Below are 14059 nucleotides of genomic sequence, written 5' to 3'. Positions count from 1 at the left end.
TCATGTTCACACACTCATGCCAGTTGTCAGTGCTCATATTTTTCATTTTACTATCCATGCTAGTCTGTTTTCTTTTCTAAGCCTTCTTCTTGTGTGTTAGAAAAACCTTAAGAAAAACCAAAAAAATTAGTTGTAGCTTTTAGCTAGTTGTGACGCCCGGATAATTAGGCTACAATAATCACACGTTAATGATGCCACGTCACCTCCGTTACTGTTGTTAATCTCGCGATGGTTCAAAAACGATTCAAATTCAAATTTAAAATAAAGGAAAACCTCAAAAAATTTCAAATGTTAAAACCAAAATGTTCGGGTTGTGCCAGATAATGCATACGTGATTATGATGAAGAATCCACATTATTATATAATGTATAAATGTACTAAAATGATTTAAATGGTAGCCAAAAACATTATTTAAATGCCTTTGGTATTTTCTCAAATACTAAACTATTTTATTTTGGGTTAAAACCTTTTGTGGTAGTGGGTTATTCTGAAATATTATTCTAGGAGCTATCATCATATTTTACTAAACCAAAATAAAATTAAATGAGTCAAAGGAAAATAAGGAAAAGTAAATTGAAAAGTCAAAGCAAGGTAAAAAAAAGAAACAACAGCCCCCTATGGTCAACTGGACCTCAGCCCAGTCGGCCGGCCCAGCTGACCAGCCGGCCCACCCCCACGCCTGGCCTACATGCCCCCACCCCCAGGAACCCTAGCGCACACCCCCACTCACCCCGCACGATCCCCTCACTCTCTCCCACGTCTCTCTCCCTCCCCCGATCCAGATCGGGATCGGGGTGCTCAGGCCCGCCCCCGACGCGTCCCCGGCGCCACGCACTCGCCCCCAACACAGCCGCCTGGTGCCGCCCCGGCCCCGTCGCCGGACCTCGTCGAACGCCTCGTCCTCACCGCCCTCTCCCGGCCTGCTTCCTCACCCTCCGGCACCGCGCCCATCTTCCTCGAGCTCCGCAGGACGTCGTGCTCATCGCACCGACGCCGCTACGTCACGGCCTCGTCCCACCACCACCTCGCGGACGCCATCTCTCTCCCGGAAGCCACCGCGTCGAGCCCCGCACCGCCTTGTTCTTCGTCCGCCTCGTCGAGCTTCGCCATCGATTCTGGCACCTCCGAGCCTTCCCCAAGCCCACTAAGCACATCTGCAGGCTCAATGTGAGCTCCGCCACTTCCCCGTTTATTCCTGAGCTCGGATTCGAGCTCGAGCATCCTCGCCGCCGTTTCGTAGCTGTCGTCGCCGCCGCGACCGAAGCCGCAGTCGCCCTCCGCAGACGCCCATGGCCGTCCTCACCCGGGCACTCCCCTGCACCCCCCACGCAGCCTCCCTGGTCGCGGCTCCCCGCAGCCGCGCACGCCCATGCGCCGCCCGTGACCGCACCGCCTCTGCTGCTGCGGCCCGCGCGCTACCTGCGCCTCACCCTCGCCTACCTCTGCCGCCAGTCCCACCTCGCCCCTCTGCGCCGCCTCCGGCCACCCCCCCCCCCCGCGGCTCTAGCCGTGCCGTGTCCACCGGCGCACGCCCTCCTGGGCGCGCGGTTGTTCCCCGCCCCTGGTGGCCTCGGGCACGAGCGCCCGCAACCAGCGCTCGCCCCGTTAACCGCTGCCCGAATCCACTATGGCCCTTGTACCTATGGCACATGGGGCCCGCCCCTGGAACATAAAGAAAAGAGATTAAAAAAGAAGAATAATAAAATTAATTAATTAAACAATTAACCTAATTAATCATGTTTTTTTAACCTAATTAACTATTGTTAATTAATTAAACAATAATTAGATTAGTTAAACCTTAATTAGAATAAGCAGAGTATGACACGCGGGACCCACACGTCAGATTGACCGAGTCAACGCCCTGTTGACTGCTGACGTCATGATGACTCATCATACACTATTCTGGATAATGTTAGAATTAAATAGATAAATAAATTCAGAAAATTGATTAAATCTTTAAAAATTAATATAAAATAAACCATAGCTTGGATGAAAATACTTTGTACATGAAAGTTGCTCAGAATGACGAGACGAATCCGAATACGCAGCGCGTTCGTCTGCCACACATCCCTAACCTATCGAACTCGCAACTTTTCCCCTCCGGTTCATCTGTCCGAAAACACGAAACACCGGGAATCCTTTCCCGGATGTTTCCCCCCTTTCCTGGTATCACCTAGTACTGTGCTAGGGCACACCTAGCACCGCGTATTGCTATGTTATGCCTTGTGTTGCTTTGATTGCTTTGTTATTTATTGTGTTCCCCTTCGTTACTTCTTTCCGGTAGACCCCGAGACTGCCGGCGACCCCCAGTTCGACTACGGTGTTGACGACCCCTCTCTCTTGCCAGAGCAACCAGGCAAGCCCCCCCCCTTGATCACCAGATATCGCCTACTCTTCTCTATACTGCTTGCATTAGAGTAGTGTAGCATGTTACTGCTTTCCGTTAAGCCTATCCTGATGCATAGCCTGTCCTTGCTACTACTGTTGTTACCTTTACCTGCAATCCTAATGCATAGTACAGGATGCTAGTTTATCATCAGTGGCCCTACCTACTTGTCCGTCTACCATGCTATACTATCGGGCCGTGATCACTCGGGAGGTGATCACGGGTATATACTATATACTTTATACATGATACATGTGGTGACTAAAGTCGGGTCGGCTCGTGGAGCACCCGCGAGTGATTCATGGATTGGGGGCTGAAAGGACCTTTGTGCCAACGGCCCTCTGTGTGGATCTTTGTGGCGAAGTGACAGGGTAGGTTGAGACCACCTAGGAGAGAGGTGGGCCTGGCCCTGGTCGGCGTTTGTGGCTATTTCAAGATAACACATTTAACGAGATCTTGGTATTTGATCTGAGTCTGGCCACTGGCCTATACGCACTAACCATCTACGCGGGGACAATTATGGGCACTCGATGTCGTGGTATCAGCCGAAGCCTTCGTGACGTCAGCGACTGAGCGGCGTGCGCCGGGTTGGACCACGTAACACAACTTCCTTTGTAATGGAGGTTGCTAGGTCTGCTCTCCGGCCGCCCTCGCAACGTGCAGGTGTGCAATGGGCGATGGGCCCAGACCCCTGCGCCATAGGATTTAGACCGGCGTGCTGACCTCTCTGTTGTGCCTAGGTAGGGTTGCGACGTGTTGATCTTCCGAGGCCGGGCATGACCCAGAAAAGTGTGTCCACACAAAGGGGATCGAGCGTGTTGGGAAATGTGGTGCACCCCTGCAGGGAAGTTGATCTATTCGAATAGCTGTGTCCCTCGGTAATAGGATTACCCGGAGTTGTACCTTGACCTTATGACAACTAGAAACGGATACTTAATAAAACACACCCTTCCAAGTGCCAGATACAACCGGTGATCGCTCTCTCACAGGGCGACGAGGAGAGGATCATCGGTTAGGATTATGCTATGTGATGTTACTTGGTGAACTTACCATCTACTCTCTTCTCCTGCTACAAGATGGAGGTTAACAGAAGCGTAGTCTTCTAAAGGACTAGCTATCCCCCTCTTATTCCGGCATTCTGCAGTTCAGTCCACATATGATAGCCTTTTCCATTTGATACCAGTGCATACATATGTAGTGTAGCTCCTTGCTTGTGAGTACTTTGGATGAGTACTCATGGTTGCTTTGCTCCCCCTTTTCCCTCCTTTCTATACTCGATTGCTGCGACCAGATGTTGGAGCCCCGGAGCTAGATGCCACCGTCGACGATGACTACTACTACTTGGGAGGTGCCTACTACTACATGCAGCCCGCTGACGACGACCAGGAGTAGTTTAGGAGGATCCCAGGCAGGAGGCCTGCGCCTCTTTCGATCCGTATCCCAGTTTGTGCTAGCCTTCTTAACGCGAACTTGTTTAACTTATGTCTGTACTCAGATATTGTTGCTTCCGCTGACTCGTCTATGATCGAGCACTTGTATTCGAGCCCTCGAGGCCCCTGGCTTGTAATATGATGCTTGTGTGCCTTATTTTATTTGTAGAGTTGTGTTGTGATATCTTCCTGTGAGTCCCTGATCTTGGTCGTACACGTTGCGTGTATGATTAGTGTACGGTCAAATCGGGGGCGTCACAAGTTGGTATCAGAGCCGACTACCTGTAGGAATCCCCCTTTCCAACTCCCTTGCCGAAGACGAGTCTAGTCATTGAGAAACTTTTACTAACATGGCTGTGTGGCTTACGGGCCCACGTCGCCATTGGGTGGTATTGGGATCTTTTACTCCTTGTTTATACTCTGGGACTCCGATCTCTCTTCTATTCGGGTTAAATGAATTTTGCTAAATCTAACATTAGGATCTCGTTATCACTTTCACCCGAAGAGCCCCTTATTACTGATGATCGTCTGCTGCACGTGAAGACCCTGAAGATACTCTCCACTGTTAACCCGAGAACTTGTGTTCATCGCGTTTGCAGTTCCCCTTCCACCATCAACCCTTATGGATAACTACTTGCAGTTGTTATTCTTGCATTCATCCCCAGTTGGTCTTGTTATTACAATATACCCGGAAATACTCGTCGTTGTTTCAATAATCCTTTGAGCTTACTGCCTTGTTGTTCCTTGTCACCTGAATACCCCTATGGATAATTCTCGCACTTATCGAGTATCCGCTCACCCCCTAGTTGTTCATGTGTTTCACAATGGTCCTCGAAATACTATTCGATCCTCCAAGAATCCTTAGTAGCTTATTGCTCTGCAATACTTGTCTGCTTGTATTATGGATGCTTTCCATATGTCTGGCAATATTCGGTAGTATCCTTAGACACCGTAATTTTGATCCTATTGATTCAACATGAGTGCGAATGCACGCAATTATCAGTTGATCCTTTTAAATTATCTTTCTGGCTCAGACGTCATTTTTGAACATGAGCTTGTTCTCGACCAATCGGTTTGCCGTCAATTGTACTCTTAGGTCTATTGAACTTATCCACCCTTGATCAGAGCGTCTGCTTCTGATCCTTCTATTTGGAAATCATAATTCCTTTGATATCTAAGCATCGAATCATTCAGGTGTTCTATAATCTGATGCCCTTGCATCCTTTCTTCAACTGATTGTGTGTCGATGCTCACATCAGCTCCGCTATGGACCGTCAGATCCTTTATTGGATTATTATTCGACAGTGTCCTCCTTACTTAATAACCTTGTGAGCTTTTCCTCGGATACATAATGGTTTTGGTAAATTGTATCCTCTGTTTTCTCAACCATGCTCTATTTTTGAGCTGGTGGTATTTACGATCGAAGCTTGTGGTATATGTTTCCACGATACCTTGACGGGTTGAACCTATGCCTTTCTTAATCTGTGTGAACTCGAAAGTTTTCACGGGTCATACTCCTCTGGTAATTCACCAGGTAGGTTTTGACACTGAAATCATTTTTATCTAGAGAAGTGAATGAAAGGTTATGCATTGAAGAGGTGGGAGTCGACATTGAACTTTGTGTTCATGCCCATGGACACGATGTAGATCTTATCATTAAAGCTTCTCTTAAATTAAATTTTTCCCTTGGTATAAGTTCTTATATCTGGGATCCGGCCTTTTGCAATCGTGGTTTCGACCATATGTTCTTCTTTGACCCCATTTCACGGGCAAGTTTAAGCACTTGTCTTCTGTGGATCGTTACACCAATCCAACCTTTACTTTGATCTTCCGTCGAGTATTACACCATGGTACCTCGATAATATCAAGTACTACCTAACCTCTTATGAATTCTTGGTACAAGTGATACTTCTTTCCATTTCCGTTCATTCCTTGGTCCCCGTGTTGTTTCTAACCGGAAAACCGACAATTGAACTATGAGGTGCGAATTCAAAAGTTCTAGCAACCCTATTGCTTTGAAGTTAATGATCGACATTTCATTCTTAGGCCATTGGTTATCGAAACACCATTCTAACATTGATCATGCTACCTAAGCCCATATTTTGGGTGCACCTTTCAACCAACATTTAACTGTGTATGTTTTCCTCGAGCATAACTCATTATATCATTTGGTCTGACAAATGTTATGTCCTTGTTCACATAATTGTAGAAATCCATCCTTTGGAAATCTCGATGATATGTCGCTGAGTCCATCAGCCACCTCCTCATCCTCTCCTTGGCTTAATGATGAACCCTTGTTCGGAACTCGTTTCCATAGTTCATTTTCCGAGAATCCTATAATGACATCTCGTCAATTTGTGTTGCACCTTTTCTCCTCAGGCCTACTGAGTCTGAGTTATCCTGACACCAATCAGATCTGAATCTCGGTCAGATATAATGGTTGGAACATATTTCCAATAGTTATAACGTTGGTCTTTATGTGACCCGGTAAGGGGATGTCGTGCCTAACACACCTGGCCGGAGGCCCTATGGTTATAGATTCCTTTTTGGCAAGGTTATCCATTCTTCCATGAGGAAATTGTAAGACTTATTCTACAAGTTATTCCTGATGGATCCTTTGTGTCTCCAAAGTCTAACCTTTGCCTGAAGACCATGTCAATGCTATCTCGAAGCATATATATGTTACTCCAATTTTCAACAAGAACATTTAAAGCCTAATGTTAAATGTTTGTTGCTCAATTATCCAAACACCGCTGTATGGGTAATGTCCTGAAATTTCTCTCCCCTTACCTAAAGAGTTTTCTACATTATATCCTGTCATGGGTATCGTGATCTGTTTGTCCTTGAGAAGGTATACCGTGAAATATGTGTCAAACACATTTTCCTTTCCATTGTTCTGTTTGATCTGATGATCACATTTTCCTCTCCATTGATTTGTTTAACCTTCCTTGTGATCCATATGATCTAAGCAGTAATATTCTTCTGCTTATGTAAACACCTTGGTGTACAACCGTTTCACTAAGACCCTGTTGCATTTGTCGATAGCATTCCAGTAACCACCGATGGACGAGAACTTTGCCTATTGGTCCGCCTCGTTCAACGAGCAGGAAAATTGTTCTCTTCGTCCCTCGCCCTTGGTACTGATGTTGACGTCGACATAACTAACAGGCTTTCCTCTGACCTGCATTGCTATCATGATCATGCATGATCACAACGCCCTCCTTAATTTTTTTAAACCCACATGGTGGGCCCATAACCCTCAGCTCCATAGGATCGAAACCTGACTCTCCTGTACACCCCTATTGCTAAAGTTATTTCTCGCGTTGACTTCGTATGTAATCCATGGGTCAGCTTCCTAGAGATGATCTATTCTGGTATCAGTCGCAATACTTATTCTCGTTGCTCAGGACCCCTTTCACACTTTGTTTCAGGCATTGAACGATATCCTGCCCGCTCAAAAACTTCCCATGATACCTCCTTACTTTGCTCTCGATATTTTCTTCAGTTTCAAATCCGAGAGTTACTTTCCACCACCTTCCTTGATATTGTTATCCGGATAAGCAACCTTGTAGAGGTCTGTTCTTTCATAGATACCCTTATCCCTTTCATAGGCACGACGGAGTTCCTGAAGAAAGGATGATGACTTCATCATGAGGAACTGAAGCAGAGAAATGGAGACATCAACGTAATGGATCGACCTCTTCGAGGAGAGCAACCAAGACCAAGAAGATCCGTTAGAATTTCGCAACCACAACTTCCCCCCTTACACCACCTCTTAAATCTCGGGACGAGATTTCTTGTAGTGGAGGAGAATTGTGACGCCCGGATAATTAGGCTACAGTAATCACACGTTAATGATGCCACGTCACCTCGGTTACTGTTGTTAATCTCGTGATGGTTCAAAAACGATTCAAATTCAAATTTAAAATAAAGGAAAACCTCAAAAGTTTTCAAATGTTAAAACCAAAATGTTTGGGTTGTGCCAGATAATGCATACGTGATTATGATGAAGAATCCACATTATTATATAATGTATAAATGTACTAAAATGATTTAAATGGTAGCCAAAACATTATTTAAATGCCTTTGGTATTTTCTCAAATACTAAACTATTTTATTTTGGGTTAAAACCTTTTGTGGTAGTGGGCTATTCTGAAACATTATTCTAGGAGCTATCATCATATTTTACTAAACCAAAATAAAATTAAACCAGTAAAAGGAAAATAAGGAAAAGTAAATTGAAAAGTCAAAGCAAGGTAAAAAAAGAAACAACAGCCCCCTATGGTCAACTGGACCTCAGCCCAGTCGGCCGGCCCAGCTGATCACCCGGCCCACCCCGCGCCTGGCCTACATGCCCCCACCCCAGGAACCCTAGCGCACACCCCCCACTCACCCCGCACGATCCCCCCACTCTCTCCCACGTCTCTCTCCCTCCCTCCCCCGATCCAGATCGGGATCGGGGTGCTCACGCCCGCCCCCGACGCGTCCCCGGCGCCATCGCACTCGTCCCTAATGCCGCCGCCTGGTGCCGCCCTGGCCCCGTCGCCGGACCTCGCCGAATGCCTCGTCCTCGCCGCCCTCTCCCGGCCTGCTTCCTCACCCTCTGGCACTGCGCCTGTCTTCCCCGAGCTCCGCAGGATGTCGTGCTCATCGCACCGACGCTGCTGTGTCACCGCCTCGTCCCACCACCACCTCGCGGACGCCATCTCTCTCCCGGAAGCCACCGCGTCAAGCCCCGCACCGCCTTGTTCTTCGTCCGCCTCGTCAAGCTTCGCCGTCGATTCCGGCACCTCCGAGCCTTCCTTGAGACCACTAAGCACATCTACAGGCTCAATGTGAGCTACGCCACTTCCCCGTTTATTCCCGAGATCAGATTCGAGCTCGAGCACCCTCACCGCCGTTTTGTAGCTGTCGTCGCCGCCGCGACCGAAGCCGCAGTCGCCCTCCGCACACGCCCATGGCCGCCGTTGCCCGGGCGCTCCCCTGCACCCCCCACGCAGCCTCCCTGGTCGCGGCTCCCCGCAGCCGCGCACGCCCACGCGCCACCCATGACCGCACCGCCCCTGCTGCTGTGGCCCGCGCGCTACCTACGCCTCACCCTTGCCTACCTCTGCCGCCAGTCCCACCTCGCCCCTCTGCACCGCGTCCGGCAACTGGTTCAACCCCACCCCCCGTGGCTCCAGCCGCGCCGTGGCCGCCAACGCGCGCCCTCCTGGGCGCGCGGTTGTTCCCCGCCCCTGGTGGCCTCGGGCACGAGCGCCCGCAACCAGCGCCCGCCCCGTTAATCGCTGCCCGAATCCACTATGGCCCTTGTGCCTATGGCACATGGGGCCCGGCGGCCCGCCCCTGGAACATAAAAAAAGAGATTAAAAGAGAAGAATAATAAAATTAATTAATTAAACAATTAACCTAATTAATCATGTTTTGTTAACCTAATTAACTATTGTTAATTAATTAAACAATAATTATATTAGTTAAACCTTAATTAGAATAAGCAGAGTATGGCACGCGGGACCCACACGTCAGATTGACCGAGTCAACGCCCTGTTGACTGCTGACGTCATGATGACTCATCATACACTATTCTGGATAATGTTAGAATTAAATAGATAAATAAATTCAAAAAATTGATTAAATCTTTAAAAATAAATATAAAATAAACCGTAGCTTGGATGAAAATACTTTGTACATGAAAGTTGCTCAGAATGACGAGACGAATCCGAATACGCAGCCCGTTCGTCTGCCACACATCCCTAACCTATCGAACTCGCAACTTTTCCCCTCCGGTTCATCTGTCCGAAAACACGAAACACCGGGAATCCTTTCCCGGATGTTTCCCTCCTTTCCTGGTATCACCTAGTACTGTGTTAGGGCACACCTAGCACCACGTATTGCTATGTTATGCCTTGTGTTGCATTGGTTGCTTTGTTATTTATTGTGTTCCCCTCCGTTACTTCTTTCCGGTAGACCCCAAGACTGCCGGCGACCCCCAGTTCGACTACGGTGTTGACGACCCCTCTCTCTTGCCAGAGCAGCCAGGCAAGCCCCCCCTTGATCACCAGATATCGCCTACTCTTCTCTATACTACTTGCATTAGAGTAGTGTAGCATGTTACTGCTTTCCGTTAAGCCTATCCTGATGCATAGCCTGTCCTTGCTACTACTGTTGTTACCTTTACCTGCAATCCTAATGCATAGTATAGGATGCTAGTTTATCATCAGTGGCCCTACCTACTTGTCCGTCTACCATGCTATACTATCGGGCCGTGATCACTCGGGAGGTGATCACGGGTATATACTATATACTTTATACATGATACATGTGGTGACTAAAGTCGGGTCGGCTCGTGGAGCACCCGCGAGTGATTCACGGATTGGGGGCTGAAAGGACCTTTGTCCCAACGGCCCTCTGTGTGGATCTTTGTGGCGAAGTGACAGGGTAGGTTGAGACCACCTAGGAGAGAGGTGGGCCTGGCCCTGGTCGGCGTTTGCGGCTATTTCAAGATAACACATTTAACAAGATCTTTGTATTTGATCTGAGTCTGGCCACTGGCCTATACGCACTAACCATCTACACGGGGACAGTTATGGGCACTCGACGTCGTGGTATCAGCCGAAGCCTTCGTCACGTCAGCGACTGAGCGGCGTGCGCCGGGTTGGACCATGTAACGCAACTTCCTTTGTAATGGAGGTTGCTAGGTCTGCTCTCCGGCTGCCCTCGCAACATGCAGGTGTGCAATGGGCGATGGGCCCAGACCCCTGCGCCATAGGATTTAGACCGGCGTGCTGACCTCTCTGTTGTGCCTAGGTAGGGCTGCGACGTGTTGATCTTCCGAGGCCGGGCATGACCCAGAAAAGTGTGTCCGGACAAAGGGGATCGAGTGTGTTGGGAAATGTGGTGCACCCCTGCAGGGAAGTTAATCTATTCGAATAGCCGTGTCCCTCGGTAAAAGGACGACCCGGAGTTGTACCTTGACCTTATGACAACTAGAAACAGATACTTAATAAAACACACCCTTCCAAGTGCCAGATACAACCGGTGATCGCTCTCTCACAGGGCGACAAGGAGAGGATCATCGGTTAGGATTATGCTATGCGATGTTACTTGGTGAACTTACCATCTCCTCTCTTCTCCTGGTGCAAGATGGAGGTTACCAGAAGCGTAGTCTTCGAAAGGACTAGCTATCCCCCTCTTATTCCGGCATTTTGCAGTTCAGTCCACATATGATAGCCGTTTCCATTTGATACCAATGCATACATATGTAGTGTAGCTCCTTGCTTGCAAGTACTTTGGATGAGTACTCACGGTTGCTTTGCTCCCCCTTTTCCCCCTTTCTATACTCAATTGCTGTGACTAGATGTTGGAGCCCAGGAGCCAGTCGCCACCGTCGACGACTACTACTACTACTCGAGAGGTGCCTACTACTACGTGCAGCCCGCTGACGACGACCAGGAGTAGTTTAGGAGGATCCCAGGCAGGAGGCCTGCGCCTCTTTCGATCTGTATCCCAGTTTGTGTTGGCCTTCTTAAGGCAAACTTGTTTAACTTATGTCTGTACTTAGATATTGTTGGTTTCGCTGACTCGTCTATGATCGTGCACTTGTATTCGAGCCCTCGAGGCCCCTGGCTTGTAATATGATGCTTGTATGACTTATTTTATTTGTAGAGTTGTGTTGTGATATCTTCCCGTGAGTCCCTGATCTTGGCCGTACACGTTTGCGTGTATGATTAGTGTACGGTCAAATCAGGGGCGTCACACTAGTTTAGTTTCCATGCCTGTAGTAGTAGTAACTAAAAGAAAACCCAAAAAGATTTCTCGTTCTTATTTTGCTTGTTAGGAGCTTTCCCGTGTAAATAGTTTTATTTCTTTTCTTTGGGGGTTGAGAGGAGAAGACCATGATGAAAATGTTGAGTGGCTCTCATATGCATTATTGTTGATCTAACCAAGAGCCCATATTACCTTGTCTTCTTCCTTGTATTAAATGCTTGCAGATTCCAGCTTAGTCCAATGCACATGCACTATTATTATAATCCACACTGTTCGGTCGTGCAAGTGAAAGGCAATAATGATGATATATGATGGACCAATTGAGATGAGAGAAGCTGGTATGAACTCGGCCTATCTTGTTTTTGTAAATATGGTTATTTCATCGTTCCTAATTCAGCCTATTATGAATGAAACATGTTTGCAATGACAATTAGAGATTATAGTTGCTCAATCCATGCTTAATTAGCTAGGAGTTTATAATGGTTTACCTTGCATGCCAACATGCTATTAAAATGGTTGTGATGTGGTATGATAGGGTGGTATCCTCCTTTGAACAATTCGAGTGGCTTGACTTGGCACATGTTCATGCTTATAGTTGAAACAAAATCAACATAGCCTCCACGATATTTATGTTCATGGTGAATTATATCCTAATCATGCTTGCACTCAGTGTTGATTAATTTTAATGCATGTTCATGACTGTTGTCGCTCTCTAGTTGGTCGCTTCCCAGTCTCTTTCTAGCCTTCACTTGTACTAAGCGGGAATACTGCTTGTGCATCCACTTGCATAAACCCCAAAGTTATTCCATATGAGTCCACCATACCTTCCTATATGCGGTATCTACCTGCCGTTCCAAGTAAATTTGTATGTGCCAAACTCTAAACCTTCAAATGAAATTCTGTTTTGTATGCTCGAATAGCTCATGTATCAACTAGGGTTGTCTATATCTTCCATACTAGGTGGGTTATTCGCAAGATGAGTGGACTCCGCTCATCATTCATGAGAAAATGGATGGTAACTGGGATGCCCAGTCCCATGCTCAAATCAAAATAATTGCAAACAAAACTCCCCTAGGATTGTTGTTAGTTGGAGGCACCCGTTGTTTCGGACAAGCCATGGATTGATGTTTGTTGGTGGTGGGGGAGTATAAAACTTTACCATTCTGTTTGGGAACCGCCTATAATGTGTGTAGCATGGAAGATATCGAGATCTCTTGGTTGTTATGTTGACAATGAAAGTATGCCACTCAAAATATTATTTATCTCTGTTTCAAAACTGGAGCTCTGGCACCTCTGCAAATCCCTGCTTCCCTCTGCGAAGGGCCTATCTATTTAATTTTATGTTGAGTCATCATCCTCCTATTAAAAGCACCAGTTGGAGAGCACTGTTGTCATTCGCATGCATTGTAATTAATTTACATTGAGTATGACTATGACTGGATCTCTTTTACCATGAATTACAATTTCTAGTCGGTCCTTGATCTTCAGGGGTGCTCTGCATTTATGTTTTGCGGTCTCAGAAAGGGCTAGAGAGATACCATCTTGTTATATCATATTATGATTGTTTTGAGAAAGTGTTGTCATCCGAGATTTATTATTATTGCTTGCTAGTCGATTATGTCATTGATATGAGTAAACATGAGACCTAAATGTTATTGTGAATATGATTAGTTCATAAACTTTGCAGAAAACTTGAATGCTGGCTTACATATTTGCAACAACAGGATCAAACAGAGTTTGTAAAAGTTTTTCTTTATCACTTTCAGATTGTCAACTGAATTGCTTGAGGACAAGCAAATGTTTAAGCTTGGGGGAGTTGATACGTCTCCAACGTATCTACTTTTCCAAACACTTTTGTCATTGTTTTGGACTCTAACTTGCATGATTTGAATGGAACTAATCCGGACTGACGCTGTTTTCAGCAGAATTGCCATGGTGTTATTTTTGTGCCGAAATAAAAGTTCTCGGAATGACCTAAAAATCAATGGAGACACGTTTTGGAATTTATAAAAAATACTGGCAAAAGAATCAAGACCAGGGGGCCCACACTGATACGTCTCCAATGTATCTATAATTTTTGATTGCTCCATGCTATATTATCTACTGTTTTGGACTATATTGGGCTTTATTTTCCACTTTTATATTATTTTTGGGACTAACCTATTAACCGGAGGCCCAGCCCAGTATTGCTGTTTTTTTGCCTATTTTAGTGTTTTGGAGAAACAGAATATCAAACGGAGTCCAAACGGAATGAAACCTTCGGAAACGTGATTTTCTCATCAGATAAGATCCAGGAGACTTGGACCCTCCGTCAAGAAATCCACGAGGCGGCCACGAGGGTGGAGGGCACGCCCCCTGCCTCATGGGCCCCTCGAAGCTCCACCGACGTACTTCTTCCTCCTATATATACCTACGTACCCCAAATGATCGGGGACGGAGCCAAAAACCTAATTCCACCGCTGCAACTTTCTGTATC

At 46.7% G+C, this 14059-nt stretch overlaps 1 long non-coding RNA gene across 1 annotated transcript; it reads left to right on the top strand.

Annotated features, from left to right (window-relative positions):
• Positions 1 to 725: 725 nt before the first annotated feature.
• LOC147964689 (uncharacterized) lies at positions 726 to 11479 on the top strand. The gene is made up of 3 exons (XR_015607863.1): positions 726 to 1167; positions 2285 to 2356; positions 11174 to 11479. It is a non-coding gene; the product is annotated as an uncharacterized LOC147964689 (long non-coding RNA).
• Positions 11480 to 14059: the final 2580 nt, after the last annotated feature.

This window comes from Triticum urartu, chromosome 6A, assembly GCF_056163025.1.
Source record: "Triticum urartu cultivar PI428250 chromosome 6A, HENAU_Tu73, whole genome shotgun sequence".
Taxonomy (NCBI): domain Eukaryota; kingdom Viridiplantae; phylum Streptophyta; class Magnoliopsida; order Poales; family Poaceae; genus Triticum; species Triticum urartu.
The sequence above is the reverse complement of the archived record's forward strand: the minus strand, read 5'-3'. Positions and strand labels throughout refer to the sequence as shown.